At 44.6% G+C, this 24,183-nt stretch overlaps 1 protein-coding gene across 1 annotated transcript in view; it reads right to left on the bottom strand.

The window, feature by feature from the left end:
* JCAD (junctional cadherin 5 associated) overlaps positions 1-22,092 on the bottom strand; it is a 79,498-nt gene extending 57,406 nt beyond the window's left edge. The window contains exon 1 of the mRNA XM_044761885.2: positions 21,811-22,092. The gene's annotated coding sequence lies outside the window, so the exon portion shown is untranslated. The remainder of the gene's footprint in view (positions 1-21,810) is intronic.
* Positions 22,093-24,183: the final 2,091 nt, after the last annotated feature.

The following is a 24,183-nucleotide window of genomic DNA, read 5'->3' on the forward strand; positions in this document are numbered from 1 at the left end:
TGGAAGCTGAGCGTGGTACTATCACTTCCAGCAGTGCCTGTCATTCCGTTGCAATAAGACATTCCTTCAGTTTTTAGAGATATCAAATGTGTGTATAACTAGAGGGTCAGCAGGTATATCAAATTTCTTTATTTGCTGCACTTTAAATTTAGCTGCATTTGTTTAAATATCTTTGAAGTCTAAGTGTAATTGTGTTTTCACCTTTTTCTTAGAAATGAATAATTATGAATATATATTTATACATCTCACACATAATGGTGATAACAGAAACCTTAAAAAGTGCCTTGGAACAGATGGTAGTTTTAGAACAAGACAGATCCATTAGCTGTCAAATCCAGCTTCCTGGAGGATGAAAAATAGAGTGAGTTCTCAGGTAGTGCTAAGAAAAGCTCTCACTTATTCTAATACCTTAGCATATGGGCTCTTCTGTAAAAATTTTGCCATGGGAAGACTAGGACAACTCATTATTAATGAATGTCACAAACTGCAGGAAAAAAAGTGCTTCTCTGATCAAATGCTATGGTACCTAATTCAAAATATATTTTAAATGATGCTGTTGATTCCAGACCAAATAATGCAATTTCCAGGGTTTTCTAGATATGCATGGTTTTCTATCCTCATTTGTAGAAACATTTTATCTCCAACATTAACCACAGAATGGAGGACAAAGTAATCTCCTATTCTACAAAAATGGAGTTCTCTAGAACTGTGGAAAGCCTTAGAAGTCATTACAGATAGAGAAAATGACTTGTCCAAGGTCAGACAACAGTTTAGAGCCAGAGCAGGTGCTGGAAATCCAGTTTTGTCTCCAGCGCCTTTCGGCCATGTCCATCGAACGCTAAGCAGTCATTTCTAGAGGACTATTTCTATAGTCACTCATATCAGAGCTTCTGAATGTGTATATTCATGGAGATCTACTAAATGATTTCATAAAAGATTTTTAAACTACATTTTACGCGACCACAGTTTTCAAGAAAAATATATCTAGGGGTGTGTTGCTCTACTTGATAGAAACAGCAGAATTCTTTGTATTCTCCAGAGTACAGGGTCTACAGACCGCTGGGAGTGCTTTAATTTAATAGTTAAACCTTAAACGCTTGTTTACTAAGCCGTCAAACCTGTAAATAACTCAACTTCACACGGGAGTGAAACGGAACGTCCATCAGCCCTCACACAAGTCAGTCATGAATCAGAACAGAAACATGGGCATTTAAACCACAAGAAAGAAAACACACAGGTGGGCAAAGTTTCAAAGAATCTGACAACATCTACTATTTGGAAGTGGGAGAGTAAGTTAACTTCATGTAGAGTATAGCAATTATTTGCACTCCGGAAATCATCACAGCCCCCCATCCGTGGTCACTGCGTTTTCTCCTCTCATACAGTTGTCAGATTGGTTTGCCCTCATCTGCTCCCCTGACAAAACTAAAGTAACAGCGCTGACTCCAGAACTAGCGGGATGTCAGAATCCTGACCCGGGAGCACCAGCGGGCCTTCCGCTCCTCACTGGGGGCTCTTCTTCCAGTTATGGAAGCTTTTGTGTTTTAATCTTTTGGTTTCTATATGAACTCAAGTTCATTTTTTACGTTTTCACTATTTCACAGGAGTAATTTGATTGTCTTTTTGGTCCGACCTATATAGTTGGTGTGAAAGAGATTCCCTCACATTACGAGATCCGGGAAAAAGCGAGGCTTAAACAAAATGACGCACTGTAAAATGAGCACGTATTGCAGCCCTATTCTGTGTGGACAGTCTGCTTTATTCACCACTATTTTTATGTGTCTTGTAATGGTCTTTACATTTCAATAGTATTTCTACGTGTGTCCGTTAGTCTTTACTGTAAGATTGCTTTTAGCTCAAAAATTCTGAAGTGAATTTTTGAAATTCTAATGAATAAAAGTCACGGTTCTTGCTTTCAATAAATTTGCCATGAAGTTAGAGAGAGATGTGCTGGATTGTAATATAGGACACAGGTTTTGCAGAAGCTCTGAGATGACAGAAGCCAGCGAGAGCTGTGCTGTCACAAAAGGCTGCTTGCAGGGGATGAAATGCCCTCACGGGATGGGAAGATGGAAGGGCTTAGGAGTTAGGAGTTAGGATCCACGCAAGTGAGAACTAGTTTCAAGTTGCAAACTGTGTGTGTAAGTGGGGAAAGATGAGTTGACCCTGAAGATGCTCTCAGGTCATGTTGCAACTAGGCCAAGAGCCCTAATCTCTAGCATCACTCATGACTCAGTTTACTTGTTTTCCTTAAGAGTGCCCATGGATTAAGGTGATGTTGTCCAAATCCATGGGATTCTAAGTGCGTGGCCTGCTCATCCACACTGCAGGAATCCGTGGCATCAGAGAGAGTTTTGTTTAGCCAAATTATAACACCAACCTAGTCCTCTCTCCAGAAAGCCTGCTTATTTGAATGAACTCCTTTGAAATGTTAAAAGTTGAAATTACATGGCAAATTAGACGGAATTTTTTAGACAAAATTTATAAAACTCTGTATCTCTACCAACTCTTTTGAAAAATGGGAAACCTAGAATTTTTTAGCATTAAACTGTCACCAAAAAATCAACAATACGTCGTGTTCTTAAAAAGGATTTTTCTCAACGAAAAATGAACATGTTCAAAGTACACTAAAGACTAACTGCCCAGAAAAACAACTGGGCACAAACTCTGTTTATTATCTGCCTCTTTTCGGATATTGAACTTTTCCCCTCCACAAAGGACGGCTGGTCCTCTGGCAGACAAATCAATGTAAATAGTGTGTCAGTTGTGCAGGGAATTAAGCCAACGGGTGCGTTTTACTGACAGGGCAGAAAGCAGAGTCTGCTACTGAGTTTAAAAAGAGCTGCATCAGACAATCCAGTCAAGAGCTCGCTTCCTTTCGCCTGCCTGCAGGATGATGCCAATAGGCCCAAGGTAGGTAGTTCTGTCTGTGTTTGGACCTCGCCAGTTATCGCAGCTTTGGGCTTTCAATAGTGAATTCTGCGTGCTGAGAGCCATGTTACGAACCCAGATCACTGATTACTACCTAGCCTGGGTGGAAATCCAATCCCACTGTTGAAAAAAGTTGTCCAGTGCTTTGTCCCAGCTGATAGAAACTGCTCTCACTTTCCTAACCACGGTGCTCCCATAGCTCACACACTGGAGGAAGAGATGGCAGGATAGCCACCTGGCTTTTTCCAACCAGTAGCTCTGAACTCTTTTCAATCCATGGGGTATGATTTGAACCAATTACAAAAAGCTACTTGAAGGGGATGAAATGTCCTCTCAGGGTGGGAGCAAGGAAGGCCTCCCAAGTAAGGGACAATATGAGTTATGAGCCATAGAAGTGAGAACTAGTTTCAAGAACCAAAGACATACGTTGGAAAACGTGCATGTGAGTGGGGAGTGACGGCTTGACCCTGAAGATGCCCTCCAGTCACTTCGAAATTAGGCCAAGAGCCCTAATCTCTAGCATCACCAATGACTCAGCTAACCTGTTCTATTTAAGAATGTCCAACTTTACTTTGATATACTTCTTACGAACAAAGAAACTAGATTGACCCAAGAAATGAGAAATAGTTTTCTGAAAGGTTCACTGATATATTTCTGTCTTTTTAAGGCATAGAGTAAATTTCTTAGTTTTGGTAGACTTGTATTTCTTAACTAAAGAACTCCTGCTATTACCCGTCAGAGGAATAGCAAGATAAGTACAGGGGGATTGAACCCCAGGCTTGGGGTCCAGAGCCTAGGGTGGGAATTCTGGATTTTCTCAATTAGGAACACCTATATGATACGGGAAGCCTTTATTCCCCATTGGTGATACAGAGTCGTACTCCAGGCTGTGCGCTCCTTCACACACTCACCCCAGGCAGGGAGTAAAGTGGTATCCGAGTGTCAAGTTTGGGAGGACCCGAACACACTAGGCCCAGCACCTTCCTCCTTCCTCCCTTGGAATCTACCAGTCAGCACACACTCTCAGTCAGTTCTCAAGGCGGGTGGCCTCTGGTTGTTGAGCAGTGACGCCGTCGATGGCTGTGGAAGTATATCTAATTTAGGGGCGTGGCATTAGCAGGTCCGCTTGGCCAACAGATTGAGACTGCTTTCTCCAATGTTACTTTATCAGTAATACAATTGTCTGACTCAGCTGGTTCTGAATGGAAGGGAAATGGGGTAGGAGATGTTATTTATTCATCCCTATTCAAAAAGACGTAGCATGGTCCCTGGAACCTCACTAGACTTTAGTAAATTTTTGCTTAAAATTAATGAAGATGGAGAGAGTGGATCTGGTGGAAAAAAGCAAAGTAGACTGAGTGTGAAAATTATAAATAGGCAGTTGGAAGCAGTTGATCCAGCTTCAAACGCCCAGAGACAGATCATTACCATTAGAATAGAAAATGGTGGTATTTCTCCCCATGGGAAGTTCAGGATAAAATGGTCACCCTTAGAATTCCAGAACACTCCCCAGTTCTCAGAATCTTTTGGTCTCAGCCAAAGCTGCAGGCCTCCTGGTTCATTTATTTGCTCAGAGCAAGTGGAGAGCTCTGCCAGCCCAGTGTTCAGGTTCTAAATCAAACAGTTTGGGAGATGGCAAGATAAACGTCCTGATTCAATTTCAGTTTCTTTCTCTTTTAAAAATAATAAGGTTCAGAAACACAGTGATCCAAAAGCAGGAGCTGGATGAAGTCCATTTGGTCTCCAGGCCTTGATATGGGAAGAAAAGAAGACACAGCACAGACAATTGATCTCTATCCAGAGGAGGAAGGCAATCTACAGACAGCAGTGCTCAAGGGTGAAGGGAGTCCGAAGGCACAAACTTCCAGTTATAAAGCAAGTCAGTCCTGGGGATGAGATGGGCAGCACAGTGACTATAGTTAGTAACACTGTCTTGCATATTTGAAAGTTGCTAAGAAAGTAGAGCTTAACAGTTCTCATCACAAGAAAAAAAATTCTGTAACTATCTATGGTGATAGATGTTAACCAGACTTATTTGGTGATCATTTTGTAATATATACAAATATCGAATCATTATGTTGTACATCTGAAACTAATACAATGTTCTATGTCAATTATATCTCAATAAAATAATAATGCTCATTAACCAAAATGGAGAAGGTTTTCTTCTTCTTCTTCTTCAGGGAAAATTTAAGAAGCCATTGATGACTGAAGGGCTTTTGGTCCCTAAATCCCCTTTTAGATCCTATGATGGAAATGATACTTTGGGGTGTGACAGGCTGATTGCTGGGCTGGGAGGCAAGAGACTGGAATTCTCTTACAATCCATCATGGAGTGGATTGATGAGTCACTTTCCCTCTCTGCATCAAGGTTTCCCATCCGTGAAATGATGGATGAGGCAGCTTTCTTCCATGGGTGGTGAGGGCGGCCTCCGGGCTCCAACTGCCTCGATCTAGCAGTGGTGTCAGTGAATGGCTACCTGAGAGAAAGCAGGGTTCAGAGACGAGCATCCCCCTCAGCGTCTTGAATAGCACCTCTTCTCTCCCTGCTTCATCTGGCTGCCCTGTTTGGCAACCACTTGCAGAGCTACTGCTGCGCTTCCATCTGTCGAATCTCCGTGGAGCATCAGGGATGAGGGGTGTGAAATGCAGATGCTTCTTCCATATTTTTTTAGTTGTTGCTAATGGCTGTCTAGGGACAGAAATGTTGGAAGACCTTTTTGGAAGTCCCTTCTGAAATACATAAAATTATCTAGAGTTCACTGGATAATTGTTTCATAGAATGCAGGATGGCTACCCCCATCCTTGTAGACAGTGACGCTCTGATTTATCCAAAGGGGTGAGAAGTCATCGCCGATGAGTTAATCACTTGAAATAGAGCAGCAGATGTTAGCTGTCTAGTGAACAGTAAGGCTTTTCTGTGTTTTGAGGTCTTTAAAGTACAGACACACATACACGTCAACTCTGCTGTTTACTCATGAATATTCACAATACACGAAAACACAGTTGTTTCAAAATAAATTCAAAATGGCTGGTTTGTTTTCTCCCCAATTATGTTTATGAAATGGTCAAAAGAATATCTGTATCTTAGTAGTTAAGGTCAATGATTTATAACCTGGTTAACTTTCGCCAACAGCCAGAGGCTTTGTTGACATTTTCCTAATAAGCACCTAATGGCTGCTTATTTTGCTAAGTGTTGTCATCTTTAATTTAGGGCTACCACCCCAAAAGTTGCCAGCCCAGCAATGTGACTGATGATGTTCTGTATATTCTTTTGTTTCCAAAGCTAATGACACTAAAAAAACTCTGAGTACAGCAAGGTCCAAAACTCATCACGGACACTGTCTGCTCACTTGCTGGTGGCTTGAGGAACTTTTTAGGTTAAATATTTGCTCCAGTGATAGGCACCCACTGGGTGCGGGAGGGGGGTGAGAGGGGGCGAATAGAAGAGGCAGTTAAGAGAAAAAAATGTGAACATTCTAGATCTTATCCTTATCTACTCCTAAGTCCCTTTCCCTGTTCAGTCAAAGGTCCTGTCAGACCAGGACAGGTGGGACCCTAGAAAGTGGAAATCTAGATGCCATAGGGAATGGGGTGCATCCAGGCCTCTGGGACATGGCTGTCCTCACAAGGTGGAAGGATGGCCATGGTCAGCTCATTGTCTGTTTGTTAGCTTCTGCTCTAATTCACATGCTATTGATAAATAAGATGGGGACGAGGGAGAGAATGGGAGCCAAACCCCACGGCAAGATTAGAAATGGCAGGCGATGCAGACACAGCCTCAGATCACGCAGAGCGGCCTGGGCTCACACAGCCAGCCCGGGCCACACTCATCAATCTCCTTTTGGGCCCACTGACTTATTCAGACTGCAGGTGTGTAGGCTTGTCTTCATCTTCATGGCTAAATAAAACCGTGAAAACTCTGGAGGAGTAGCAATATGGTGTCTTAAAGGCGACTGACGGGCACATCTGAGAAGCTCTGCAATATGATTTCTGACAGTTGTTTGGCATAATAAAAAGATCACTAAACAGAACGAAGAAAAAACTTCAAAAATAGATGTGATTCTGGATGCGACTCTAGTAGCATCACGGAATTTCTGTTTAAATTTATCCTTAAAGGAAGTTCTATCAAAAGCAGGGCTGAGACAATAAAGTAGGCAGTCCTAACACATGGTGACTGACGTCAGATTTTCTTGGAGGGGTGTAGGAGTTAAGAAGGTGGAAAAATGTGAAAAGATGACTTTATCAACTGCTTGAATTTCCTCACAACGGCAATAATTATATTTTAAACTCTATTCAAGTTATTTAGCATCAATTCACCTTAGGTTTAAAATCAAAGAGCACGTTTTCTACAACACATGCAGATCCTCTGGAAGGAGAAAAAAGAGAGGAGATTGGAAACAGGCTGGGCAGCGGGGTGTGCGATGGGTTGTTGTACATGGGGATCCAAGTAGTACCATAGCAGCAGGGAGGGCCAAAGACACATATTTGCATGGCTCCAGCTCCCGGCCTATGGCGGTAAGCAAAGCAGAGCAGCTGGGAGGCTCCATAATTGTCAAAGCCATCACAACCGCCCCTCACTCCCCCATCCAAACCCCAGGCCCTGCAAACAGGCGCGAGTGGGCCAAAGTGTTGTCCTTAGCTTACTGAACCTGAGGGAAGAAACTCCTGAAGGCTCTCAGAGACACCTGCACACGTGGACAACATCCTGGGCAAAAGCCTCACCTGAGAGCACAAGGCCTATGCTGTGTGTCACACAGTCCTCACAGCAAGTGGCTTCGAAGCTTCGAGAAAAAAGCATTTTCCTTCCATGGGCAGGATTAACAGCAGCAGCCAAGCCAGCATATTGGATACCGGGCATTTGCAGCCTGAACGCTCCCAGTTTTGACTATTTGTGAACAACCCCCAGTGCCTGTGACAGGTAAGAATTTGTTCTTCCACTGAGGCACAGAGCAGAACGGTGTAGAGCAACGTTTGGGGGTGAGAGTGAGCCATTTAGCAAGTGAATGAGCTTAGCTTATGGCTTAGCATCTGCGTTTCAACTTAGGTTTTGCCATTTTTCTGCTCAGTGACTCTTGTGAGGCGCTATTGAAAAATAAATTGTTCTGTTGCAGAAAAAGGTCTGTAAAGAAAGCCAACTACGTATGCTAATTTTGAAAGTGAAAAGAACGCAAAATGTTCTAAGTGAACCATAGATTTTAGCCAGGAAATAGAAATTTTTGATGAATTAGAAAATAATGGAGAGGATATATCATAGAAGGAATTCAGAGTTTGCGTATATGCCAAGGTCCCGGATGTCGAATCTACCATACTTCCCGAGTTTGAGATGTGAGAGAGCCGCGCTCTCGACGTAGATACCGAGACCAAGTAATAAGAGGAATCCACCTTCAGCCAAAACTGAGATCTCACTCATGATAGGTGTGGTTTAAATGTTGATAAAACCCACAGTCTCCTAGATTTTCCATGTAGATCCCAATGCTGTACTCATTCCATGACAAGTTTTTGGGGTCTACATACTAGTGTTGCTTACAAGCCCATTGTTTTCCACGTCTGGGCACCAATATTGGTTTGGATAATTTGGAACTGGCATGTCAGTGAACTCGCTGGTGCGTTCAGGTTGCCTGTGGAGAGGTGTGAGACAGACATAGGCCCACAGCTGGCACCCTTCGGAGCTGCAGAACAAACAGGAAGAAACTGGGCCGTTTGCTGAGTCAATGATGAGCATCTGCTTATAGATTTGCTTGGTGCCTTGCTCCTCTGAGTTCCTGCAAACACCTCCTGAACTCTAGTCCCTGTCTAGAGCCCTCTTATATTATCAGGGCAGCACGCTGTTATTCAGGCCTTAACGCTAGCGGGCAGCACCGAAGCCAAGGGAACCCCAGGGATAGAGAACATCTTGGAGATTCAGCAAGTATTTGGAGTTTAAGGTTCTTTCATAAGCATCTCCAAAATAAATTCTAAACTCTTTGGTTGTGTAGAATATTGGTTTCTTCACAGTGCTTGCAATAAATAGGCCCTCACCTGAGAGCTCGGGCATCTCAGTATAGGGTTGGGGACGTCATGGGAGTCTGTCCTTCTTGCATAGCACTTTGCTAGGCCCATGAGACTTACTGAGTATGAGGTGATTGCTGCCGTGTGAAAGGAAGGAAGGTGATACTTCTTTGGGGGTTGCTACAGGAAGTTTTCGAGAACTTGCCTTCCTGCTTTGTCCTTACTCGTATTGAAGTCAAGATGAAAAATCATGAACTGCGGACTGGAGGGCTACTGTGAAATATGGGAGATACAAGGGAACAAGTCAGACTCCCAGGCACTGTGGGGTCGCTGTCACCGCCCGAGGGGCTGTATAGAATATACCTTCTTGTCAAAGACAGATGAGCTTTACCGTTGCCTGCACTCTCTCTTATGGAGTCTTGCAGGAGGTGGATGGTGGTCTTAGGGAAAGAAATTGGTTCTTGCACCATTCTTGCCTTTGTAAAGGCCAGCCACCCACTCCTACTTCAATTTCCTCTTGCCCACACACCTCACAGATTTAGCCTACCTGTTCTCTGTCATTTCATTACCCAACCTCCTGCCCGAACTTCTCTCTCCCTGATCTCGCTGACATGTGGGGTAGGTCCCCATCTTTTCCTCCTTCCAAGCTCTCTCTGAAACAAGCATACAAAGTTCCCTTTTGGAGTGCAGATAACATCTAGTCCTCACCACGGATCAGGTCCATTGTATGGGTAGGGTGTTGGACCCAGTGATTCAGATTTCAGTCCAGGGTAGACTCAGGCTGTTGCACCATAAACTAGAGCATGGTTCTGAGTCCCTTTGATCATTTCTTCCATTTTCCTAGTATTTCCTGTGGCCCTGGGGCAAACATTACGTCCATTCCCTGTCGGTGCGGGGTGGGGGGGCGGGGGGAGGGCATTTTGTTTGTTTTTTTGTTTTGTCCCATGGGGCCTTGGTCCTCCCATCTGTGCAATGAGATAGGTAGACCAGAAGATTTCTAAGTTAAAATCCTGCAAAATGCATCCTGGTAAACAGAGTGGCATTTCAGTTGTCTTGGGGGTCTTCCTGCCCCTCAGGCAGCTGTCGGAAGACCTCTCCTGAGGGAGCAGAGCCCTCTGCAAAGCAAGGATCAGCCCACTCTCAGGTAAGGAGCACTCTCAGTGGGGGCTGGTCCAGACCCTCTGCCAGGGGAGCGGGGAGCTTTCCAGGAAGCATGACTATGTGCACACCGCTGGGTCCCACCTGTAACCTGGCCTCCAGGACCCACTCCCACAAAGCAGGTGCTGGTGCTCTGTATCCCACCCATGTAGGAGGAAAGCCCTGCCTGGCTCCAGAGTATGGATCCCAGGAAGATAAAAACCAGAGAAAAACAACAGTGCTTGGGCTCCACGCGGAGCTGTGCCTGCTCCCCATCTCGTCCCATTTCTGAGTTTGCGTCCCTGTCAGATCTGCTGTAACTTGGAATTTGGAGTTGTGCATTTAGTTCTCTTCTCATTTGCACTTCATATGTCCTGATGTCACAGCGTTTATTCTGCTGTGTTTTAATTATTACCTTACCTGTTGGTCTTCCAGGCCAGACTCTAAGCTCCTCTCAGGCAAGAACTGCATCTCACTCATTTTTGCATCCCAAGTGCCTGGCACATGACAGCTGTGCAGAAAATATTTGCAAGACGCTCAGGTCAGCAGCTGAGGTTCTCTAGGGCAGAAATCCTATAGAATCCTAAAACCCCAGCCTCACTTTATCCTGGGAGCAGTGGTAATAAAAAATGACCAAATGAGCAAAAGGCAGGCAGTTCTCATTCACCCTAGAGACTTTGTGCAGTTTTTTGTTTCTTTGTCCGTGTTCACTTATTTGTTTGTTTTCAAATAGAGTGGAGCTTCTCTCTAAAACTCTTGTCATGTTAAGTCAGCTGATCACAACAGTCAGAAAAAAACCTGCTGTGTTCCACTTTTTTTGCCTTGTCAGTAAAAGCCAAGGTTCAATGCACACAAGCCACGCAGTCACCAGAGGAGCTAGAGTGTGGAGAAGCTTCCAGAAAGACACGATTAGCCCGGACCATAAAGGTCTCCTCTCGCTGTCGCTCCTCCCCTGGCCTTCCCACCGCAAGAGGTGCCGGGAGATAGGAGAGCGTGCGTTTGAGAGCAGAGCTGTGGAGGGCCGCCTCTGGGGGACACAGCCACCCAGCCTAGAGGTGGACACCTGCTCTGCCGCTAACCCCACCTCCCTGCGATGTTAGGGTTTCCCCATCTGTGAGACGTGGAAAAAGCTCCCTCCCTTACAGAGCTGATACAGGGATTAGTGACAACATATAAACGACTTTATGACTGTGATTATTACGGAAGTCTCTAGGCACACACTGCAGTCTCAAGCTGGCACATAATGAAAATCAAGGAGTCGCTAATGCATTATTCATCACACCTTGACATGACTTTTATATAACATTCAGCCAGAATGTTTTCGATCTGTTTCTTCTTCATTTGCTATTCTGAGCTCAGAACATAGGATAACTAGCTCATCAGTTCAACGAGCTGCTTTCTGTAAAAAATGAGCATCTATTTTTGCCAAGGTCTCGGGTTCCTGAGTGTGCCTGGCTTCCTGAGGTTGGGGTATGAACTGAGGAAGGCTCAGGTGTACCATGGAATTTCTGGAATAGATGATTAAGGCTGCATGTGACATGTGTCTATTTGGAGACACTGTGGGAAGGTGAATCAAGCAAGAGCTCAGATTTTCCAGTGAGCAACTGTGGCGTTTTAATTAGCTTTGAGTCTATTTCTCTGCTGGAAATAGCAGATCTCTGAGCGTTTCTTCAATAGCATTACAGTAATTATAACAATTCTGAAAGGAATAATTTACAGGATTATTTTTGTAAGCTTAGAGGAACAAGAAAGGCCACATCTAACTCTGCATTTGGTACATGCCTGGAGTTACTGTCAGATAGATGTTTAAAAATATGAGTGACAATAGTGTAGACCATTTGGTTTATGCTCTCCATCAATGCTCTAATATTGTGCAATGGAACTTTTTGCCATAATAGCAGTGTTTGGATTTGTGCTATCTCATATGGCGGCCACTGGCCACATGCAGCCATCAAGCACTTGAAATATAGCAAGTGAGACTAAGACTTGAATTTTTAACTTTATTTAATGTTAACTAATTAAATTTAAATAGCTGCTGGTGGCTGGTGGCTAGTGGCTACTGTATTGGACAGCGCAGCTCTCAGGTACCAATTGGAGCTCACTCCAGCTGCCCTGACACTGGAACAACAGTGGGGCAGAGGAAGAAGCCTAAAGGCCCTGGCGAACCACAGAGCCCATGTGCTCAAGCTCAACTGAAGCCTCTTGATTGAGTTCTCTGGTTTTCCATTCCACAACAGATTGGAAGCAGCCATTTAGAGAGAGAGGCAGATAAAATGGCAGCAACTGGAAATGGAAAAGAAAAAGGTTGAAAACAGGACTGTTAAGAGAAAAGCAGTCCAGGATTATTGGACAAGCAGTCTTTATAACTCAAAAGTATAGTAATCGATGCCTTGGACTGCTGAGAAAATGTTGAGTTCAGGGACATGAGCTTGAGGAAAAATAACAAGAAAATGAGCAGACTTCATCCATACCTTTGTCCACTGAAAGTGGTAAAAATATGAAGTTTTGGCACACAAATGGATGAGTATGGGTCATCTGGAGATTCCAGCTACTGATCACATCTCATTCTTCCTGTAAGCAAGAAATCATCCTTCGCTATGATATCCTACTGCTCTGGGGATGAAACTCCAAATAGTTACCGTGACCCTCTGCACTGCCTGATGTAGCTTTGCCCGCTGCTCCTGCCTCAGTACACCCCACTTCCCCTGACTCTTTGTTCTCCACTACACTGGTCTTCCTTCTGTCTCCTGAAGGTGCCATGATCCTCCCTCCATAGGACTTAGTGTGTGCTGTAGCCTCTGTCTAGAAGAATCCTTCCACCCAACCCCCATCCCTCTCGCCATCCGGATCCCAGCTCCAATGCCGCTCCTTGGAAGGCCTGCCTACACCTCTACCCCTCCCCACCCCATCCAGGCCTGGCTCCCTCGTTAGCCACTCTCCCATCTGGACTCCTTCCCCCAGAACACCTGCTTGAATATATATATTCATCACTGAGATTATCTGATTTATTCATTTGTAAATTCTAAGAAAGCGGTGATTGCTTTTGGCCTGATTCATTCACCTTTGTATCCCCAGTGCCCAATTGACATTCAACAAATGTTAAATGAAAGAATGAATGAATTCTGGTTTGCTCATAAGATTTTAAGTATGACAACTGTCTTGCAATTCCTAACACTTTCACATCTTTTTATAAAGTCTCCTTCCGCTCTGGGATGACTCAGCTTCTCTTTAGTGCCATTCCAAAGTTCTTACTGTCCAATAGCTTCTTGTCATGAAATCTTCAACCTTAAAATTCCACCCACCTCTCCCTTATTTGCTCCACTTACCACATTCGCCCCCAAAACTTCCTGTTTCCTTTAAACCGTTGGATCTCCCGTTGGCAAGCTGAATTGCGTCTGTGGTTCTTTCTTTAAGGATGCGATTCCTGATTTTTTTTTTTTCACTGTTTCCTTCACTTGATTTTACTGATAGCCTCTGAACTCCTTGCTTACTTCCTTTCCGCCAGGACAGCTGCATTGTCTCTGAGATGTTTACTTTATCCTCTACCCTGTCTTTTTCTGTTATCTCTTTCATAGACTTTCTCTAAATTTATAATCTTTCTATTCCATATTCATTTCCTTTTAAAGAAAAGTATTAAAAAGTGGGGAACATGAAACCTACATGTATTCCAACTCTTCTCACCCCCTCCCTTTGAAACATAAAACAACACCACGAAAAAGAGGTCTCAGTTTCCAAAACCTTCAGGGGATTCCCAGCTTCCCATTTTCTGTCTAGTTTCATTTTTTTTCTAAACAAATCAGGGCTAAAAACTCCCATTAGTCCTATCCCATCTCCCTAAACCTAGTCAAGCAGTTATGCCTCAGGCTTCATTCTCTTTTTTCAGAATGAGCCTTCTTCACTGGTTAAGTGATTTTTCCTTTCTAATAGACCTTGTTTGCTATTAGCGCCCGTTAGTCAATTCTGGCTCTAGCGCCGTGTGGACAGCAGAGCAGAACTCTGCCCTGTCTTTCTGCACCATCCTCTCACCTTGTGGTGCTGTATCAGACATGCTCCACTGCTATTCACAGGGTTTCCACGGCCAGTGTTTTCGGCAGTGGGTGGCAGGTCCTTCTCCCTAGTCTGTCTAGTCTGGAAGCTCTGCTAAAACGTGTCCACCATGGGTGACCCTGCTGGCTTTTGAAATACCTGTGGCACAGCTTTCAGCAACACACAGCCACCACATATGACACCCGACAGAGGGCTGGTGTGGTTCCCTGACCGGGAAATGAACCCGAGCCACAGAGGTGAGAGCACCGAATCTTAACCACCAGACCACCAGGACTGGCTATTAGACCTTATTTAGTACCAAATTCTTGATATAAATTACAATTCTCTTTAGCAAGTACTTATTGAACAAATACTGTGTGCCAGGCGCTGTGCTGGGGAAACAGCAATGAATAAGATAAAAGAAAAGCCCTCTGCTCATAAAAATTATATTCTATGGGAGATGTATGATAAACATATGAACAAACATATACAAAATAATTTTAGATAGTGAAAAGCTCTACAAATAATATTATATGATACATGGCATATGCAGTGAAAAATATCTGACTGTATAGCTCCTCGCCCACAGGAATGTTGTGACAATTAAGTGAGCTAATGTGCGCATAACATCTAGAGGAGGGGTCATTATTCTTGGGGAAAATTGTGACTTTGTTTTTTAAACACAGAGTCCTGTCATAAATGTATTAAGAAATCTTGGTTTTATTATTACTTTTTTAGTGAAAGGGAAGATTATCCGCACAGGCACTCAGGAAATATTTATGGAGTGTCTATCACGGGCTAGGCACAGCCATCCGTGCAAAGTGTTGCAATGAAGAACAGACAACCTGCGACATTCGGACTTTAAAAGCAGGACTGAAATCATGAGCTGACTCCGCTGTGGCTTTTGCCCGGGAAAGGCCAATCAGGCGGGAGGGTGAGCTGGTACAGTGCCCTTAGACCACTCTTGGCGACTCACCTCCCGTGTAGTCAGTGTCCCACGGCACTCTATGGTAGAGCCCTGGTTATTCTCTTGCCATGATATATAAAGGTGTATTGCAAGGATAGAGAAGCCAGTAACTCAGACTCTCAGACTTAGAGTTGGAAGGAACTTCACATGTCATATGTCTATTTCACAAATGCAGAAATACGCATATATATATTTCACACACACACTTACATATACAGGTACACACGTATACATATATGTATATAAACATAAATATCCAGTTCTCTTCATCCCAAACCAGCCCTTTCTCTATTGTTACTGTAACGACCTACTGACAATAACCACTTAGAGAGTCAACTTCTTAATTCAATTCAACCAACCTTTTCTACTGTTTGGTTATGTGCAAAATACTTTCGGAGGCATAAAAATGAACATGATCTGGTTTCAATTTTCCAGCAGTTTGCTGTATAACACGGGGGCGATAATTCAAAGAGAGGCGGGGAAGGGCTATGGTGGAGGCACAAAGTTTCATGGAAATGCGTAAAAAGAAGTTAATGCCAGCTTGACTAGTTCTGATTGGAACCAGCCTGCAAACAGAGAGGGGGAGGAAAGGGCATTAGGAATGAAGGCATCAGAAGCTAATTCACAGAGGCCTTGGGGCATAGGGCTCATTCAGGAAAAAGGAAATGATTTGAGGGGTCCTGGAGTGTAGGGCTCCCAAGGGCTGGAGGGGGCGGAGGTGGGAAGGGAGAGTGAAGCATCTTGTGGAGGGGGCGTGCATGCCATGCCCAAGGAGTCTTGGTTTCATCCAGTCACCATTCTGAGCAGAGGGGCAACTTCATTAGAACTGTGCTGTGAGATTAAACTCACAGGAGAGAGAAGAGAGGCAAGCTGGCAGTGGGCTGAAAAATGGCAGCTCAGTTCTGTTATTCACTTGTTACCTGTGATAATAATACTTCACATTGATTGAATGTGCTAAGAGCTGTGAGCACATTAGCTCACTTAATTGTCACAGCACTCCTGTGGGCTAGGAGCTTTTATTACTTTGATTTTACAGATCAGGAAACTGAAGCTTAGAGAGTTAGTGCTAGAAAGAGGCAGACTGGAGAACCAACCAGGTCAGTTTTATTCCTAAATCCACCCTCTTCACTGAGGGACAACATTCCCCTCTATCGCTAACTCCAGTTGGCGATGTTTTTGTTGAGGGGGAACAAGGGGAGAGGTGAAAGTAATTTTTAGACATCCCTGCTATGACTGGTATTGAGAAGGATGATAAGGAGACAAAAGCTGAGCCTGACTGTGCTTGTCACCAGCCCTGCACTGTGGGTGACATTTAACCTCCAAGGGGCTCCTGCTGGCAATTTTCTGGCCCAATTCCTCACCTTCAGTTTGCATGTGCTGAAATCAGACTATATAATTTTATTATTAATTTAGGAAAATCAAGGATCAGGAAGGTAAACCTGTTGTAAAATAATTCACACAGCACTTTTTCAAAGCCTAATGCCAGTGGGAGAGTTGTTTCATTTTTATCATCTGCTGTTATACATTAACATTAACGTTACTGCTTTCGACAAATAGAAAAGAGCAAAGGCTGGTTTTACAATGTATGTGCAAAAACTCAGAACGGTGATTTGACATCCTCTATGCTGAAATGGTTCAGACCCAACATTAACCTTCTGTGAAGTTCTCTAATCGTTTCTTTCCTAGTGGCAACATTGGGGAAGAAACACACCACTTCCTCAGGGCAAACGTCCTGGGCACTAAGACTCCAACCAGTATTTCATTTCCACCACAATTCTAGAACAATAGAACCGTCATTGTAGATGACGCTTGAAACATCACCTATCATTTTAAAGAGATGTTCTGCAACAGGGAAGGGTACATCATGAAAAGCAAATGCACACTCTAGGATTTTGTCACTGGGAAACCTGAAGTTGCGCAAAAGGTTAATTTGGATGAACACAAGGCTGTAGATCTTTGAGACTGAATGCCTTGCAAGGTGCCCATTCTCCTATTGACTTCTTGGTTATTATGCTCCTGGCTGGACATGCTAAGGAGATGCCGCCAGCTCAGAGGTAAGGAGGCCACAACCGTGTGTGCGGAGCCCTCCCCACCTGCCCTCACAGCCCCTGTTTTCTCCACACTTCGCTTCTGTGATCACTTCCCGTCCCCAGGGCAGTCCTGCCTCTTTATTGAGACCGGAGAAGCGAAACAGGGCCTCAGATGCCCCTCCCGGGGGGACCATCAGTGGGCTTGGAGTGAGCGTATATTTGTTACATGAATAAGTATGTAAATTAACGATGGAATGAAATTAGAAAACACAGCATCCAAAGAAGTCAGTCCTGAAGTCTCATCATTTTGGAATGAACAAGAAACTCTCATCTGCTCTTTGGTTGCATAAGGGACAACTTTCTGAAAACTTTAAAAAAGTTTTTTGGCCATAGTATTTAATAAAATATGCACCTCTATCCTGGTATGCCCTTCTTCCACCTAGGATACCTTAGTCAGTAGCTTATGTTCCAGAAACATGTCAAGAGCCCTATCTTGTGATGAGTGGCCGCGGATGGGGAGCAGCAATCGTGGAGTGTCAGCCCCGTGCATTTGGCTCTCAGAAGTTCTCTCTTTATTCAGGCTCAGAGCTGGAGAAGTATTAGCATCCAGAATTATGCCTGAGGGTCACTGCTTTGCAATGCGGAGGTGAAAATTTTATTAGAAAAACTCCAGTTTTGGGACGATACTATACGCTCAAAGTGAGAGGCCCACAGCTATGTGCCCCATAGCCCTGCCTTCAGTTCCTCTGTATAAGCCCCCAACTTGGTATTCACAGCCAGAAAGGAAAGGCAGCAGCCATTGTCCCCTCTCCAGAGATTTCACAGAGCCCATGGGAGGAGATTTCCACCACTAAATGCTCTTCCTCAAGTCAAAGTTTTCCAGGCTCAGTAATAACGCCTTCTTCATAAACTCATATTCCAGCCTACACTTCCTTCCCTCTCTCTCTCTCTCTCTCACCCTCTCCGTCTCCCTACTCTCTCTCTCCTCCTTTCCTTTCTTGTTCACCCTCTTGTCCGTGTGCTCCCTCACCTCCTTCCTCCCTTGGGCTCCAGCATCTCCCTGTTCTGGCTTTCTCCCCATCTCCCTGTTCTGGTTTTCTCCCCATTTCCCTTTCCTCTCGCTCCTCTTTCCTTCACTCACTCCTCTTCGTCCACCCAACCCCTCACCATAGAAATGTTTCTGTGTTTGGTGTCTCTCTCTTCCCCACCTCTCTCAGAAACTTGACCCAGTCTCCGAATTTCACTGATTTCCTTGACGCTTCTCTTTCGCCTTTCAAACCAGGATCTTCAGTCTGGTCTCCTCAGGTCCTGGTCTCCCCTTTAAACTCCAGGGCTGTGTCTGCCACCACACCCTGGATGTGTCTACTCAGCTCCCTTGTTGTCTTTTCCAATTCAACATAAAACAAGCCTCTCCTGTCCCCTCTCACAAATAGACTCTTTCTCCCAACTTCCTTTTATAATTAACGGTACCACCACTTTCCCAACTCTCCGAGTTCAAAATCTGAGGTTACCTTCATTGACTCCTCAGCCAGTCACCTAGCCTTAATGATAGTTCTTTAAATACCTCCCTCTTCTTTATTCCTCCCACTCTGCTTTCCTTGCTGTTGCCTTCGCTCAGGCTCTCATTACCTCAAACCTTGGTTATCTCTATAAGCATCTGGCTACTCCAGCCTCTCTCCCCATAAGCCAAGGGGTGGATGGGTGGCAGAAGGCACTATGATCCTTTGCCTTAGCAACATGGCCTGGGGGCAGGGAATGTGGGGAGGGACTGACGTGTGGACCGGCTGTGGCTCTCCCCTCCGTTGATCCACCTGCAGGAAGGGGAGGCCTAAGCCTGGGGGTGGGGGAATAGACATATAATTCCATCTTCAAATATTCTGCAAATATATACTGGGTCCATACAATACCAAACCCTGTCCTAGGAACTGAGACACAATGATGAACAAAACGGACATAGTCCCTGTCCTCATGGAGCGTAGTCACAGGAGGAGACAGATAGTAAATAAATAAAGGTGCAATGCGACAGGAAGTGATAGATCATAGGACTTATGTATAAAGAAAAATAGAGCTACATAAAGTGCATAAAAAGTGAACAGGACAAATGGCCAACAAACACATGAACAAACGCTCAAGGTCATCAGAGAAATGCAAATCAAAATCACAATGACATACCACTTCACACCCACTAGGATGGCTGTAATAAAAAAATAGAAAATAACAAATGTTAGCAAGGATGTGGAGAACTTGAAACTCTCATACTCAGCTGATGGGAAGGCAAAATGGTGCAGCTGCTGTGGGAAACAGTTTGGCATTCCTCAAAAAGCTAAACATAGTTACCATATGACCCAGCAATTCCTCTCCTACATATTCACCCAAGGGAATTGAAAACACGTGTTCCAACAAAAACTTGTGCAAGAGTGTTCATAGCCGCACTATTCACAATAGTCATAAGGTGAGAACAACTCAAAGGTCCATCAAGTGATGGATGGATAAACAAAATGTGGTGGATGTGTACAATGGAATATCATTCAGCCCGAAAAAGAGATGAAGTCCTGAGTCATGCTCCATCATGGGTGAACCTCAAAAACATAAGCTAAGTGAAAGCAGCCAGATACAAGAGGCTGTATATTGTATGATTCCATTTATATGAAATGTCCAGAATAGGCAAATCCATAGAGACAGAAAGCAGATCAGTGGTTGCAGGAGCGGGGGATGGCGGAATGGGGAATGACCGCTTAATGGGTATAGGATTTCATTTTGGGATGGTGAAAATGTTCTGGAACTAGATGATGCTGATGATTGCACAGTATTATGAATGCACTAAATACCACTTAATTGTACACTTTTAAAATGGTTAAAAGGGTAAATTTTATGTTATGTATATTTCACCACAATAAAAAAAGAAGAAAGTGAGGGTGGTCATGGAGTTGCTCCTTGAATGGGAGGGTTAAGGAAGCCTCTCAGATGAGGTGAGCTCTGGACGGAGGCCTGAGGCAGGAGGGTTGAGACTGACAGTGACCCAGGCAGAGAGCCTTCCAGGTAGGGGGGTTCGGGGGGATGGGTTGGGGACAGACAGCGCTGAGCAGGATTCGTCATGATCTGACTCCACTTTCCTTACTTCACTCCTCAGTCCAGAAGCACAAACGGCTCCTTCTGGGCTCAACCCCTCTGCCTCTTTTAACCCACCACTTTCCTTCCTGCCTCTCATCAGGGCACACATTGCTGCACTGTCCTCCAGACACACTGGCCCCTTCCACCCTGACCCCCACCTGCGGAATGGCTCCTTCCAGCCATTTGGACACCACACGGCCCTTTGGGGCCCAGCCCAGGGACCACTTCTTCTGGGGCACATTTTCTGCTGCCTGTCTGAGCAGGAGGACTGGCCCCAGACTGAGAGTTGAGCACTGAGCCTGCCATCCATCAGCCGTGAGGCAGGACACTCAGCGTTTCAGGAAGCTTCTATTTCCCCATCTGTACAATGAGCACTGTTGAGAGAATGGGGTGATTGCAAAGTGCCTCGCTTAGGACGTGCTGCACAGCAAGCTCTCAGGAAGAGCAGTCGTATTGTTACGTCAGCCTTTCCTGTAATCTGAGGTTTGAAATGTGGCACTTCATTTTATACTATAATATTTGGTAATTATTTACTGAATATAGACAGGAGTCAAAATACATGGTAAACACCTTACAACGATGCTATTTATATTCCTGGTGACAACCCTTCCCCAACCCTGGTGAGTATTCCAATATCAAACATATAGAATGAACTTGAAGAAAAGCTTGACTGACCAACGACTGATGGATTGATGGATTCATTTGGCTCTAGCATCAAATAGGAATGGACCTTTCTTCACATTAAAACTTTAAAGGAAACATAAAGATCTCTGGGGGAGGGGAGAGACACACACACAATTGGCAAATGAACACCTGGTCCAGCTAGGGTGAGATACACCAAAAGATTTCACAGGCACAAATGTTTGCAAAAAAAAAAAAACACTGCACAACTGAGCAAAGACCCAGAGGAGTGGAGGCGAGTTTTTCAGAAAAATAAAAATGCACTCACTCTACAAATGAGCCGTTCTTTTATTTCTAGAGGTCATAGTTACGCGTGTTCAAAGAAAATGCTAATACATTTTACACACAGATGTAAGACAAATCTTTAATGATCTATCACTGGAGAAAGGCATGAACTTAAAAATATGAAAATATGTGATAGTAGAGCTCTATTTCCCAAAAATTTAGAAGTGGGCTATAAGTAAATAGATTGATAGAGTGGTACCCAATTTCTTGAGGAGAAAGTGGCAAGAAAAAGAGAAGCAGTTCAGCTTTTTTAGATAAGAAGATATGATGCCGAGATAGGGGTGAGAACCACTCCCGTGTGAGCTGGTCACGTGACGAGCCGCCCAAAACTGCACCCGAGAGCGAACGAGACCGCCCGACTCTGGTTTCTCACCTTGGCGACCTGTGGACACCAAAGGCAGTCTGGTTGCCCCACCCGGCGGATCCCTTCCGTGTACACCCAGCCCTTTCTCCACCAACAGAGAATTGCCACTGAGCTTTCTCTCTGTGAGATTCTGGGTTTCATCACTTTATTCCTCTTTCAGAGAAACAGACACAAACCCTGCTCAACGGTAAAAAGCCAGAAAGCAGCTGGCTTCTTCCAACGTTCACAGACACAATTTTCTTAATCATCTTTTCAACAAAACCACGAAAAAGGAAAGAAAATGTTTACCTGATGAGATCCCTGATTTCTTCATGGGAGTCTAAAATGGGATATTTAAAAAGCCACTCAAATGCATCTTCTGAGAGTTTCTTAAATCCAAAATCTGCCTCCGACAGCAGCTCTGAGCGTGAGCTCTGAATAGAGGCTGTGTTATTTTAACCACAAGGTTTCTAGTCAGCCGGGAGGAGAGATGGAAATGAGGCACCTTGGCAAGAGGAGTCGCCCATCCACCTCCAGCGCGACGAGCTCGCAGATCTGATGTAAGAGCTCAGGGACATCTGAAGAACCCTCAAACCAACTTTTCCTAAACCAGAGGTTAAATAACTGTGGAAAATTCCAAAGGAGTAAGATAAGACACTTATGGTCTTTTCTAAAAAAAGACACGTTGGTATGCCCTGTCTGATACTGTCTGAAGGGAGGCCCAGCACGGAGCTGGCCTGGGGAGTCCCAGGCCTCCGGCAGGAGAAAGTGACACCTGTGGATGGATAGCTCTGCTCCTCAAGGAAAGGAGCTCGTCTGGGAGTTAAAAATGCAGAATGACAAAAGAGCGTGACCCAGTCAAATCTTTTGTGTGACAACAAAATCAGTGTCAAGAGAATCCATAGGAAGTTCTAGGGTAAGGGAATAGCTACTCTAGAGTATGTTATTATGGAAGATTAATGTGTGTGTGAGTGTGTGAGAGAGTGTAAGCACGTGTGTGTGAATGTGTGTGAATGTGTGAGTGTGAAAGAGTATGAATGTGTGAGTATGTGTGTGAACGTGTGTATATGACTGAGAGTGTGAATGTGTGTGAGTGTGTGAGTGAATGTGTGCGTATGAATGAGAGCATGTGAATGTGTGTCAGTGTGGGTGCGTACGAGTGTGAATGTGTGTTTGTGAGTGAGAGAGTGTGAATGTGTGTGAGTGTGTGAGTGAATGTGTGCGTATGAATGAGAGCATGTGAATGTGTGTCAGTGTGGGTGTGTGTGTATGAGTGTGAATGTGTGTGAGTGTGTGAGTGAATGTGTGCGTATGAATGAGAGCATATGAATGTGTGTCAGTGTGGGTGTGTGTGTATGAGTGTGAATGTGTGTGAGTGTGTGAGTGAATGTGTGCGTATGAATGAGAGCATATGAATGTGTGTCAGTGTGGGTGTGTGTGTATGAGTGTGAATGTGTGTGAGTGTGTGAGTGAATGTGTGTGTATGAATGAGAGCATGTGAATGTCTGTCAGTGTGGGTGTGTATGAGTGTGAATGTGTGTGAATGTGTGAGTGAATGTGTGCATATGAATGAGAGCATGTGAATGTGTGTCAGTGTGGGTGTGTGTGTGTGAGTGTGAATGTGTGTGAGTGTGTGAGTGAATGTGTGCGTATGAATGAGAGCATGTGAATGTCTGTCAGTGTGGGTGTGTATGAGTGTGAATGTGTGTGAGTGTGTGAGTGAATGTGTGCGTATGAATGAGAGCATATGAATGTGTGTCAGTGTGGGTGTGTGTGTGTGAGTGTGAATGTGTGTGAGTGTGTGAGTGAATGTGTGTGTATGAATGAGAGCATGTGAATGTCTGTCAGTGTGGGTGTGTATGAGTGTGTATGAGTGTGAATGTGTGAGTGAATGTGTGTGTATGAATGAGAGCATGTGAATGTGTGTCAGTGTGGGTGTGTGTGTGTGAGTGTGAATGTGTGTGAGTGTGTGAGTGAATGTGTGTGTATGAATGAGAGCATGTGAATGTCTGTCAGTGTGGGTGTGTGTGTATGAGTGTGAATGTGTGTTTGTGAGTGTGTGTGTTCCTCACTTCCCAAACAACTTAAAAAGCACAGAGCCAGCCTCAGCTTGGACCAGTTGGAGATCGTCCTCCTCAGTATTTTGGCAGATACCCACGTGCCTCTGGCCTTGGAGGAGAAGGATTTATCGTGCACAGAATCAACAGCAAAGGCTAGAGCCGCTGAAATAGCCAACAGTCCTTTACAGCCAGCCCTTCACAGATGCCAAAGGGGTTTCACTCCACTTTTGGAAAAACTCAGCAGTACTCCAGTAAGCAGGGTCATAACTCAGTTTTATATAGAGTCTTTCATCTCAAAGGAGCTTGAGGTGCGTTTACACCAAAATATAAATTATCCTGTGCGCAGTCACCTCCGGGATGAAAGGCAGCTCCTGCCTAGCAGCTGCTGGCCAGGACACAGCCGGTCGGCTCGGAGCCGCAGTCTGACAGCAGGACGGCGGCCAGCAGGCTCTCTGCGAGGAAGAAGGAGTGAGACCAGTCCTTCCAGCGGCGGCCCATCCCTCCCTGGACATACAGGGGCCCTCTTGGATCTGCACCTCACTGTCCTTCCTGAGGCCCCAAGCCCTCCCCCAGTGACGTCTTCCTCCCGGTCCTAGCTACATCCACAATCTCAAAACCGACC

Source organism: Equus asinus, chromosome 29 (assembly GCF_041296235.1).
Source record: "Equus asinus isolate D_3611 breed Donkey chromosome 29, EquAss-T2T_v2, whole genome shotgun sequence".
In the NCBI taxonomy this organism is placed as follows: domain Eukaryota; kingdom Metazoa; phylum Chordata; class Mammalia; order Perissodactyla; family Equidae; genus Equus; species Equus asinus.